Raw genomic sequence first — 12741 nt, forward strand, 5'->3', positions numbered from 1 at the left:
TGTGTTTCCCAGATAAGGCAGCACAGTGGGCGTGCTGTCATGTTGATGATTAACGTGCCAAGTCATTGAATGGAAGCCAGCATAGAGCACCGGCTCGAACAGCGCCTGCAAAACATTTCCCTTTGTGTTTCTTTGACTTCTTTCAAGATGGAAGCAGAGGAGCGATGCTCTGGGCCCTTAGATTTGATTTTTTTTTTTTTTTGTGTGTGTGTGTCCAGGAAATTGACACCGGTTCTGACAAGCCAAGAGCAAGAAAGTATTTTTGATGTTGACTACCTGCTTTTAGTAATGGTCATTGTATTAATCTGAAATGACCCTTTTTGTGGGTTTTATTGTAGGCACATCACCTTGATCACCACAAGCCTCGGAGATGTTTTAGGGATGAATGTAGAGTTGTTGGCTGTTGGAAAGTGCTGTTTAGATGTAACGGTATTTCTGGCCCGGCCTGACCCACCCAATCTCACATTGGCCCCTGTGGTCTAACCGGCCCCCATTACAGTGTGATAGTGTCTGGTGGTGCACCTGTTGGCAACAGGACTCCTGAGTCTCCCGCATGATGGTGTGTGGGGAGAACCCGTCCAGACAGACAGCTGAGGTAGTGTGTTGAGTCCTACCTAGTTCCAGTGCAGCGCCTCCACCTCATCAGGGTCCCTTCGGTCACTTGGGGATGGTCCTGGCGAGGAACTCCTCTGTGGTGCTCCTCTCTGTACATTCACTCCACACATGTACACGAGAGGGTTTGTGATTAAGAGCATCTTTATTGGTTGAGGTGGGCTAACTGCCCCTCGCAGTAGTTTCTCTAGCCACTCATTGTCCCTCAGTGCTTCCCTTTGAAAGGTGTAATTCTCCTTTTAATAGGGATTCCCTATCCCAGCCGGGATGTCTTTACCCTGTGCCAGGTCCCTGGACACAGTCTTCCTGTTCAGCTACTATAACATAACTCTTGCAGACTATTCAGAACTCCTGCAGAACTCAGGACTCAGATAGAACTAACTTTTAGACACACTGCTGTGCCTTATGTATACTCTGGAAGCTGACACACCTCTGACATCACTAACCATGGAGTCAGAGCATGTGACCACTCCCATCCATACACAGGGCACCCCACCAGGGTGTGAGGGCAAACCTCCATAATTACTGCTGGCATGCCCACAACTTACCAGGCCTTACTGTCAGCAGGAGAGATGACTGTAGCCATTTTACATGACCGCTACATTGATGTTACAAAACAATGCGCAGCAAATCTTCTGTTCTAACATTTTATCTGTATTAATTAAAAGGAAAAAAAGTTGTTTTCCATTTACTGTATTATTACCATTTATTAATGAAGATGCCAAATTCATAGGGCGTAAGTGAGAAATATATTTTTGAATATAATTGACATGAGTTGTAGAACAAATCCATTATGGACACATCTAAAGTGTTTACTAAATAAAGGGAATTTATGTGTTGCAGGTTCCCCTGACAGAAAAGTTGTTAGCAGCTGTGAGTGTTATCATTCTGTAGATTGCAAGAGCATGGGAACTGTGATATACCCTCATTACAACAACACGAGAAGAGTACAATGCAGAGGGAATTGGCAGCCATCTTTGTTTTGAATGGTTTCTATGGTGACAGGCTGCGTAGTGTGTGGTATAATCTGGTTAGACCAGCTGCTAGCGAAGATAACACCGGCACTTTCTAGGTTGTGCAGAGTAGAACATTCTGAATCTCGTTTACTGATGAGAGGTTAATTGAAAAACAGATACTTTTAAAAATGATTACTTGACACCATGTGACTTTACAGATTTTAACCTATTTTGAGTTCATGTGGTGTTTTTCCGTTACCATGCTCCAGGCTTCCCTCCCCCCTCCCCCCCCCTTTGCATCATGCGTTGCTGAACGTTTTTTCAATTCACCATATGGAAAGTCACTGTTGTGACTTCAAGATCTGAGAAGTGATGCACGAAGGTAAATAATCTGCTGTATTAAAACGAAGGAGACTTTGCAGACCTGGAACACTTTGAGCATATAAGTAGGAGGGCGGATGTGATGGCTTTGTATTTGGAATGCCTGAGGAAGTATTTAACCCCCAGTCTCACTGTGCAAGAGGATAGATGTAAAAGGCCTTTCACATGTCCTAGATAACCCATAACAAGATGAAAGTGTGCACCGGTGCAATAATGTTACTTTCCTGTAATAAAGTACCGTTTATTGCATACTCTGTTCTGCTTATTGTGTTCTTTAAAAAAAAAAAAAAAGTATTTGTATAAATTCCTAGGAATTAACCATGGGTTCCTCATGACTGTCGCACCCTACAAGAACATGCTACTGTCTGCTTTGACTGGCTCACTTCTCCAGCAGAATAAAACTTCCGCTTCATTGCGAAGGCTTTTGACATTCAAATGTTTATTTACAGTATGTAATCTTAATACCAGGCAGTAATAAGATGTCCCTCCGTTCTTCCTTTCTTGTGGCGTTGGTGCTATGGTTACCTGGGCATTTGAACTAGAAATGTTTTGGTCATTCCCAACATCAATATGGTCACATTTTTATTTTAAACCTTGTTACCAGTGACATTGTTCCGCAACAGGCCAGGAATTCAAGATTGCTCTAATTAACATGTAACTAGCCTAATTATCTAGCTCTGTTTACCACAAAGTCACTTTGAGGTTTGTGCTGGTAACCCTTGAGGATTGAGCATGAACCGTTCTGCTGGAAGGTAAGCAGGTGATGAGGGATTTGCGTAAACGACTCCCAAGTGTCAATGCACAATGTCTCCTAACCATTCTCAGACCACTCTAAATAGTGCTGCTTTTTGTATACTGGTGTAAGATGGGGTTTAAGCCTACCTGCCATTAGTTCACTTTGCTCAAATGATGGATTACAAAAAAAACGCATGTTCAATGTGTTTCATGTTCCCTTTTTAATGCAACTAAAACAAAAATAGAATTTTTCTGAGTGAATTATAATAAATAACTTAAATGCGGAAAATTAAGACCTGTGAGTTTGACGCAGCTATCAAAGTATTTGTTTTCCCTCCAGTACCGTGTTTTGCAGGCAGTTTGTTACTGAAACCGTTTCTCTTTGTGTTGAGGTGTGTATCTTGGGAACCGTTTTTGGCAATTGACATCTCCCTATTATTAATATATAATCTCTGAGACGAGCATATCGCACGTTTCTCTCCTCTTCCCTCTCCCCCCTCTGCGCCTCCTCCTCCGCCCCCTCCCTCGCCAGAGGCGGATAGAAAAATGGTTGTTGGCGTTTGACTGGATGACACGTGCACATGGGAAACACTACAAAATAATTGAAGTAAAAGCTTTATAATGTAACACTTCCACGTTTTGGATGGTCAGCCTAAAAAATAGTCGTTTTTTTCATTTGTTGTAAAACCCTGTGACCTATAGTCTACATTTGAAAGGCGATACATTAGACTCGTGCATTAGACTGTGGCTTGTTTTTTTTTTTAAATAAGAGGGAGAGAGAAAAAACAGTGAACATCAGATACAATGGGCTCAAAATAAGTTTCAATCAGCCATAGTTAAAAAGGGCTTTATCAGGGAGTGACCTCACTGACCGCGTCTTACATCAGCCACGCAGGACATATTACAATACGTCGTCATAGTGAAACAGAAGCCTCTGCAAGTTACAGCGGCCGTTATTCAAACACTTCACGCGTTGTGTACATCGGAATACCGACGTCATGACGCGGGATGTCTTCCAACCTTACCGCCTTTAAGACGCGAGTGCAGAAAATGGCATTTTAGAGTTCTGGTTTTAAAACACCTTAAATTGACACAGTCACAGTACTGTACACATTGCAAGTCATTCATTTCATTGCATCCAAAGAAACAGAATCCATGAAATTCAACAAAGCAATCGCGATAAGCGCGGGTGCCTGGGGTGATTGGCCGCGTGGAGTACAGCAAAGCACACGAAATCGGCGCTGTGATTTGTTTGAATAACGGCCGCTGCAGCTGTACACCTATCAAATATCTGTATAAAAAAAACACAACAAGAACAAATGCATGATCTAATCAAATATTCTAAGCAATATCGTACAGCAAGTATCCAAAATATATTGATGCCATGAAATATAATAATTGTGGTGTGTGTGTGTGTTTATCTATATCGCATCATCTCTGTAAACAATGACACTTGGTGTGAATCAGGGGACACTGGTTTAATTCCTGGTGTCGGCTCCTTGTGACGTTGGGCAAAGTCACTTTATCTCCCTGTGCCTCAGGCACCAAAAACATAGATTGTAAGCTCCACGGGGCAGGGACTGTGCCTGTAACATTCCTATGTGCCACGCGCTTTGTGTCTCATTGGGAGAAAAGCGCTATATGAAATAGTTTATTGTTTGGGTGTTTCCCCCGTTAAGGGAAGTGATTTCAGATTAATTACACTCACTAATAATATACATAGTGTCCAGGTTGTAAAGCTTTGACTTGTAGGTTAATTGAGATCACTGTCTATCTTGGCGTTTCATGTTAATGATTTAAAATGAGCAATCCATAATATCGCACAATTCTGTGTAAAACTTTACTTTTATCTAAATCTAGTTCCTTTTTCTCAGAACCCCTCCACCACTATACAGTTCGCCTCTGACCTAATTTCACCCTCCCCCCAAAATGTGTTGGTTAAAAGAAGTTTCTAATTGGTCCTCTCTGTGTATTGGAAGGAAGGGACCTCCCTATTGTGCGTCTGTGCAGCAAAGTGTTTTGTTAACAAAATGACCTTTTGTGTATTTTGTATCATTCTATAACCGCGCAGGGGGGGTTTCACAGGTAGATGGGAATCGGTCACATTTGAATATGAAGGGCGCACTGATTACTTGTCCCAGAGTGTGTTTTGTCGCATGATTAAATCCTAGGACAGGGTTTGAAGGTGAGGTCCCAGTTGATCTTGGAAGGGTAATCGCTCCGGGTGCAGATTTATAAAGGTTCTGGTATACTGTACATTACATTTTGGGTATCTTGTGAGTCCACCACCCGTGGGATCCCTAACCGTTTCCTTCGGGGACGCGTATTGCTGTCATGACCGGAATATTTTCCCACAAGCCTGCCTGTCCCCTTGATGCTGCCGGAGAATATGGTGTGCGAGGGACTCTCTGACGCGGTGTAACTGTGCACATAGGACTATTCTGGTGATACAGTATCTGCACTCTGTAGTGTGTGATGTTTTGGAGTTCTTTGAGTAATGTCATGCTTGCTGTTTGTTGTGTACAGGCATACCCCGGTTTAAGTACACTCACTTTAAGTACACTCGCGAGTAAGTACATCTCGCTCAATAGGCAAATGGTAGCTCGCGCATGCGCCTGTTAGCATGTCCTGAACAGCAATACCGGCTCCCTACCTGTACCGAAGCTGTGCGCAAGCGGGGAGACTATAGAGCCTGTTACACATGCGTTATTTACATCAGTTATCCACGTATATGACGATTGCAGTACAGTACGTGCATCGATAAGTGGGAAAAAGGCAGTGCTTCACTTTAAGTACATTTTCGCTTTACATACATGCTCCGGTCCCATTGCGTACGTTAATGTGGGGTATGCCTGTACCCGGTACTTGAATTGCTCGTGTGGGTACTTGAGGTTCCCATATGATCTTGCTTCTCTCCAGCACACACGTTATAGATCAGTGTCCTTGTCCTTGTTATGGTATACAGGCAGTCCTCCGTTACCCAACACCATGCGTTACTCAAAATGGCGTTGGATAGCGAAACGTCTTAAAGCGAAACACGTTTTCCCATAGGAACACTGTTTAAATGAAAGGTTCCGTTCCTGAAGGCATTTTTAACACTAAAATACACCAAATATTTTATGCAGGCAATAAGATAGTGTCTATACCGTATTATATATAACAAAAAATATATATATATATTCACACACACACACACCTTTGCAAAGCGTTGGATAAGCCGTTTTGGCGTTGTATAAATGAACATAGGTATGCATTGCATAGCGTTGGATAAGCCATTCGTTGCGAAGCGTTGTAAAACGAGGACTGCCTGTATGTGTTTGTGGGTTCTCTGTGATACACACTTGGATATTTGAATGTTTACTAGTGTGTTGTTGTGTGTTTTTTTTTTTTTTTTTTTTTTTTCTAGTGCCGTTTTGAATATTGTCAAAATAATGTGTGTATTTTTGCAGATTTCACACCCTCCTTGTTTTTGGTGGGTGTTTCAAATCTTGAAAAAGTAAACATCTGCAGAGCATTTTTTTTGCCTGGAATAAGTTTTGTGCTTATTCCATCCTTGTAACCAACATTAATACCGGTGGTCCTCGTTATCCAACCTTTCACTTTGCAACAAATGGCGCATCCAAAGCTTTACAATGCAGTCCCCGACGCCTGAATGCGTTATCCAACTCTCAGCCCCACTGATTAACATGGGACTCACTTTACTGCGGTTTCACGATCCAACGCTACTTCCAGAGCGGACTCCGATGCCCTGGAACAGGATTATCTTATTCCTGTGTCATTTGCAGCTCACAGACAGTTGCTGTCTCCTTAGTTCAGCTGCCTGTAATTTCTTCTATCCCAGCAGCTAGCTACATTGTTTCATTATTTCCTTCCATAGCCCTAGTTAGTGAGTTGCTATAGCAACCTCAGCTTTTCTCCTAGAATGGGCTATTCTATTTCCCCCCCTGTCCCTGTTGATTCTTGGTTCAGCCCCATACTTTTCCTGTGTGACCTGCTGCGGGCGAGCGGCCTCCAGCCCCTTACCTCCTGCCTGTCTGTGCCCGCTGCCTCCTTCCGGCGAAGCTCACTACGCGCTGTGACGCGTCAGCCGCCCAGTGATGCAAGATTATTGCGATCCCGAGCTGTGACGCGTCACGTGGAGCGCTGGTGAACCTATCAGTGCTGGGGGCTGGAGTATCAGAGCTTCCCCCACCTCCAAAAGGTAGGGGGGGAGGTGTGTGTGTCTCCGTTGGAACGGATGGACGGGGGGGGTGGGGAGGGAGGGTGGGACAGCACGGAGAGCCCTCCGCTCAAACCACTGCCGCTCCAGCTCCCTACAAACCGCAGGTAGCGGTCAATTGCCTCTCAGCGCGCCGCCTGCATGCAGTGCGGGCACGCTGACTGAGGCAGCGGGGCTGCAGTCCCAGTCATGTCTGTGACACGCGCCCGGTGGGGGGGGGCGGCGCGTGCACAGCGCTAACCGCGATCTGCGGTCTCCAGGAGAAGAGGGAGCTTGCGACGGGAGGGGGCGTGGTCGGGGATTTGCGGGGGCGTGGCCATCACGTCACACGTCGGGTTCGCCCTCATTGAGTGAACCGCCGGTGGGGGCGTGGCCACGCCTCCGTCGCAAGGTTTAAACTCAATCTTGCAGTACGGCGTGGCTGAACCTTCAGCGTGAAGGTGCGTACTGGGCCCTTCCCCATTGAGGGGTGGTGCTTACACGCACAGCGCACGCCGAGCCGTGCGCTGTGGCAGTGACTGGGACCGCAGCCTTAGCCCTCACTTCCTTTCCACCCTGGACTCTGAGTGAGTACCTGCCTGCTATTTACCCCAGCAAGGCCTTTCTGCTTTACACTGCCTTACCTTGATACACTGCACTTCAGACAGAGAAGCTCTCTCTACCCACACTACATCTGCAAGTCCCTTTCATCCCGTGACACTCCTTCAATAGAACTAAGAAAGATAAAAGGACTTGTTGTGCTTCGGAAGAGGGAAGGCTTGAGTTAAGCAAACTGGAATTATTCATACGTCATACGTGACCCTGGTTCCAGGATAACGAGGACTGCCTGTACAGAGACGTGTCCTGTGCCCGGTGCGGTTTCTCTGCTGGCACTTTGGGACTGTTCGCTGGCAGTGGGTGTCGGTGCTTGGGATTTGAAGTCCTGCTATGACCTTGTCTGTGTTTCCAGACGATGAAAGCCGGGAGCCGGGATTCATTAAGCCGCGATGTGGGGTCTCGCTCCTGAGTCCGGGGGTAGCTGTCATTGACTTGTATGGCCGTTACTGCTTTGAGGATGTTTAATGAGTCCCGGGATAAAGCTTTGGTTTTGTAGCCTGTTCATGTTACTGGTGGCAATGAATTTTTAATACAAACAAAACCGTGATCCATCCCCACATATCCTTATCGCTTGGCCTACTGGACATAATTTAGATGTTCAGATTCAGACTGGAAGTATTCCTTTTTTACCAACAGAACAAGGGCCACCACACGCAAACGCAGACTTATTAGTAGCCCTTAGGAAAGGAAAGGGTGCTTATTAATGGGGTAAATACACAGCATGGCAAAAGACTTGCCAACTTTTTACCAATCTAATTGACTTCAACTAATATAACCATGCTAAAGTCAAAGATTTGACTGTTTCTCTGGAAACTAATTTCAAATTGTATTTCCTATCGGGCCTCAATCTAGGAGGGTTTGTCAATCGGCTCTTTTCTTTACCCTCATCCTGTGCTTATCAGAGAGGCCACTTACTATAAGGGGGGGAGGTGGTGGGGGTGGGGGAGAAGAGGGGGACTCTGAACATACTGTAACATCAGACAAAGGAGTCATTTGGAGAAATTGGACCCTCCCCAAGTCTCGACTCGTCATGTTTCCAAACCACTTCAAATAAATTATGTAACTAAATACTTGTAGGTGGCAGATTAAAACATTAAACCCTTTGGGCACCCTATGACGTGGTAACTATGTCCCGGTTCTGCAGGGGCTCCGCATACGTCCTGCGATGTTGCTCACTTTCATGGGGAGGTTGCGTTCTGCGCCCCTGGGGAGCGGCGAGTTTAATTTCGGCTGGAGCACCTTCCGTTTCATCCCCAGTAACTCCACCATCGCAAAGTGTGGGAGGGTTGCGCTGGCTGCTTGGTGGCACGGCCTCTCCGGCACTGAAAGGGTGTAACACGTTACTGCTATTAGTACTGCAGTCCTAGCAGAGAATACCCTTTTAGTTACTAAATGGCAGAGCGCCTGCTGAGCTGTTTTTAAGACTTGATAAAAAAACATTTATTAGAATTTTTTTATTTTTTTTACAGTAACTGCAAACTGCAGTTAAAAGAAAACTAGGCGTGAATCTAAATGTGGCTGAAAGCATTGTGCTGCCAGAAATGTATACCATTAGTGGCTGAATCGTTGTAACTAGATTGTGGTTGGAGACTATTCACCATATTTATTTATTAAAATGTTTTACCAGGAAGTAATACAGTGAGAGTTACCTCTCATTTTCACATTTTCAAGTATGTCCTGGGCACAGAGTTATGTATGTATGTCTTTATTTGTATAGCGCCATAAAATGTACATAGCGCTTCACAGTAGTAATACATGTCATATAAATAACAAATATAAATAACAGATCATGGGAATAAGTGCTTCAGACATACTGTAAAAGTAACATTAAGGAAGGCGTCCCTGCTCCGAGGAGCTTACAATCTAATTGGTAGGTAGGGAGAACGTACAGAGACAGTAGGAGGGAATACTAGTAAGTGCGTCTGCAGGGGGCCAAGCTTTGTGTCATGTGTCCATGATTATCCAGTGCTACTCATATGCTTCTTTAAGCAGATGTGTCTTAAGGTGGGTCTTAAAGGTGGATAGCGAGGGGGCTAGTCGGGTATTGAGGGGAAGGGCATTCCAGAGGTGTGGGGCAGAAAGTGAGAAAGGTTTAAGGCGGGAGAGAGCTTTAGATACAAAGGGGGTAGTAAGAAGACTTCCTTGAGAAGAACGCAAGAGTCGTGATGGTGCATAGCGAGAAATTAGGGCTGAGATGTAATGAGGGGCAGAAGAATTTAAAGCTTTAAAAGTGAGCAGTAGAATTGAGTGTGAGATACGCGATTTAATCGGAAGCCAGGAGAGGGATTTCGGCAGGGGAGACGCTGAGACAGATTTAGGAAAGAGTAGAGTGATTCTGGCAGCAGTGTTTAGGATAGATTGTAGGGGAGACAGGTGAGAGGTAGGAAGGCCGGACAGCAGGAGGTTGCAGTAATCGAGACGGGAGAGAATGAGGGCCTGAGTCAGAGTTTTAGCAGTTGAGTAACAGAGGAAAGGGCGTATCTTTGTGATATTGCGGAGGAAAAAGCGACAAGTTTTAGAAACGTTTTGAATATGAGAGGAGAATGAGAGAGAGGAATCAAGTGTGACCCCTAGGCAGCGTGCTTGGGCTACTGGGTGAATGATCGTATTTCCAATAGCAATGTGGAAGGATGTAGTAGGGCCAGGTTTGGGAGGTAGTATAAGGAGCTCTGTTTTTGCCATGTTAAGTTTCAGTCGGCGGATGGCCATCCAGGATGATATTCCAGAGAGGCATTCAGAAACTTTGGTCTGTATAGCAGGTGTAAGGTCAGGGGTTGAAAGGTAAATTTGTGTGTCAGCGTAGAGGTGATATTTAAACCCAAAAGATGTGATTAGGTCACCTAGAGAGAGTGTGTAGAGAGAAAAGAGAAGGGGTCCCAGGACAGAGCCCTGGGGTACCCCCACAGAGAGATCAATAGAGGAGGAGGAGGTGTTAGCAAAAGAGACACTGAAGGTACGATGGGAGAGGTAAGAGGAGATCCAGGATAAAGCTTTGTTCCGAATACCAAGAGTATGGAGAATGTGAAGGAGAAGAGGGTGGTCCACGGTGTCGAATGCTGCAGAGAGGTCGAGTAATATGAGCAGAGTGTAATGACCTCTGTCTTTGGCAGCGTGGAGGTCGTCAGTTATTTTAGTGAGGGCTGTTTCAGTAGAGTGAGCAGTGCGGAAGCCAGATTGTAGAGGGTCTAGTACAGAATAGGTGTTGAGAAAGTTTAGCAATCGAGAGAATACAAGACGTTCAAGGAGTTTGGAGGCAAAAGGCAGGAGGGAGACAGGTCGATAGTTAGAAGGACAGGTAGGGTCAAGCTTGCTGTTTTTGAGTAATGGTATAACGGTTGCATGCTTGAAGGATGAAGGAAAGGTACCAGAGTAGAGGGAAGAGTTAAAGATCTGTGTTAGCATAGGGATTATAGAAGGAGCAAGAGGTTTTAGGAGATGGGAGGGAATGGGATCAAGAGGGCAAGTGGTAGAGGGAGAAGAGGAGATCAGCAGTGATACATCCTCCTCCGAGATAGCAGAAAAAGAGTCAAGAAAGACAGGAGGAGAGTTGGGAAGCATTGTGGGATGGGAGGAGGCAACAGATGGGATGTTCTGCCGTATGGACTCCACCTTTTCCTTAAAGTCAGCAAAGTCTTGAGGTGAGATGGAGGAAGAAGAGGAGGCAGCTGAGGGTGGTCTGAGTAGAGAATCAAAGACAGAAAAGAGACGGCGTGGGTTAGACTTGTGTGTGTTGATTAGTGATGAAAAGTAGGTTTGTTTAGCCTGAAAGAGGGCAGAGTTGAAACAGGATAGCATAAATTTGTAGTGAATGAAGTCTGCGAGCGTATGAGATTTCCTCCAGAGGCGTTCAGAGGAACGAGTGGAGGAACGCAGCATGCGTGTGTGGGAGTTTAGCCAGGGTCTGGGGTTAGAAGGGCGAGGACGGCAGAGAGAAAGTGGGGCATGAAGATCAAGAGAGGAAGATAAGGCAGAGTTGTAGTTCCTGACCAGGTTGTCAGGGTCTGAAGCAGAACTGAGAGAGGAGAGGGAGGAGCGTAAAGTGGAATCAAGAGCTGGTAGGTTAATAGAGCGCAGGTTTCTGCAAAAACGAGGGCGAGATGGAGATGGAGATGGAGAGAAGCGAGAGAGAGAAAATGAGATGAGGTGATGGTCGGAGAGAGGAAAAGGGGAAATGGAGAAGTCGGAGAGAGAGAAGTTTTTAGTGAAAACCAGGTCTAAGTAGTGGCCATCCTTGTGGGTGCTGGCTGCAGTCCACTGTTGAAGGCCAAAAGAAGAGGTTAGAGAAAGAAAGCGGGAAGCCCAAGGGAGAGAGGGGTCGTCAATGTGGCAGTTGAAGTCCCCAAGGAGAAGAACAAATACATTGTTAGAAATACATAATTGCATAAGTGAAAAGGTTTATACATTATATACAAGACATTGCATGCACAGTTGGAGATAATATATATTACTAGCTGAGAGACCCGGCGTTGCCCGGGATGTAATGTTCCCGCTCCTCTCTCTCTCCTCCCCCCCTCTCTCCCGCTTTAGTTTTGAAAGAACTTAGACTGGTGGTGGCTGTGAGTCTCTGGTAGGTTGTTCCAGTTTTGGGGGGCACGGTAAGAGAAGGAGGAGCGGCCGGATACTTTGTGGAACCTCGGGACCATGAACAGTCTTTTGCAGTCAGATCTCAGATAAGTGCTGCCTGTGGTGGGGGTGAGGAGCATTATCATTGTATAACTTAAAACTCAGAAACAGAATGTGTATTATGTTGTCACTATTACCCATTGACCTTTTATTAGCCTTTGATCCAATAGGACCTAATAATAAATACACTACATAATATCCATTTTCCTAAGAAGCTTTGCGTAAGGAGCTATTCTCACAGTGCTGCTCCATACGTCAGTAGCTGACACAGCAGGATAGGGATTTAAAGCACCTATGAGTGAACATGAAACCCTTCCTTGAATCCGTCGGAGACGGGTCAGAATAAGCTCAGGCAGCCCAGTCCCACTATCTATTCAGTTTGATTTGACTTAAATTTTTTTATCTTTCTTATGACTGTGAAGCCTCCAATAGTCATTTCCAGAGAAATTATGTCAGTCTTATTAAGAGGCCCAGCCAAAATAATTCTACAATAATTAGCATTTTATAAGAAATGCCTTTTTAATTCAGCCCAAACTCCCAATAGTATGACGCATTTGTTGGTCTAACTGGAACTAAAATGTATGTAATGCCAATACATTTATTATTCACAAGAATTAT

The 12741-nt window shown here is 45.1% G+C and overlaps 1 protein-coding gene across 12 annotated transcripts in view; it reads left to right on the top strand.

Annotated features, from left to right (window-relative positions):
- EPS8 (EGFR pathway substrate 8, signaling adaptor) overlaps nucleotides 1-12741 on the top strand; it is a 134275-nt gene that overhangs the window by 33033 nt on the left and 88501 nt on the right. Inside the window, exon 2 of one of the 12 annotated variants that reach the window (XM_075603013.1) lies at nucleotides 12028-12192. The exons of the other annotated variants lie outside the window; for them this stretch is intronic. The gene's annotated coding sequence lies outside the window, so the exon portion shown is untranslated. The remainder of the gene's footprint in view (nucleotides 1-12027; nucleotides 12193-12741) is intronic. 12 annotated transcript variants of the gene reach the window in all.

Source organism: Ascaphus truei, chromosome 5 (assembly GCF_040206685.1).
Source record: "Ascaphus truei isolate aAscTru1 chromosome 5, aAscTru1.hap1, whole genome shotgun sequence".
NCBI lineage: Eukaryota > Metazoa > Chordata > Amphibia > Anura > Ascaphidae > Ascaphus > Ascaphus truei.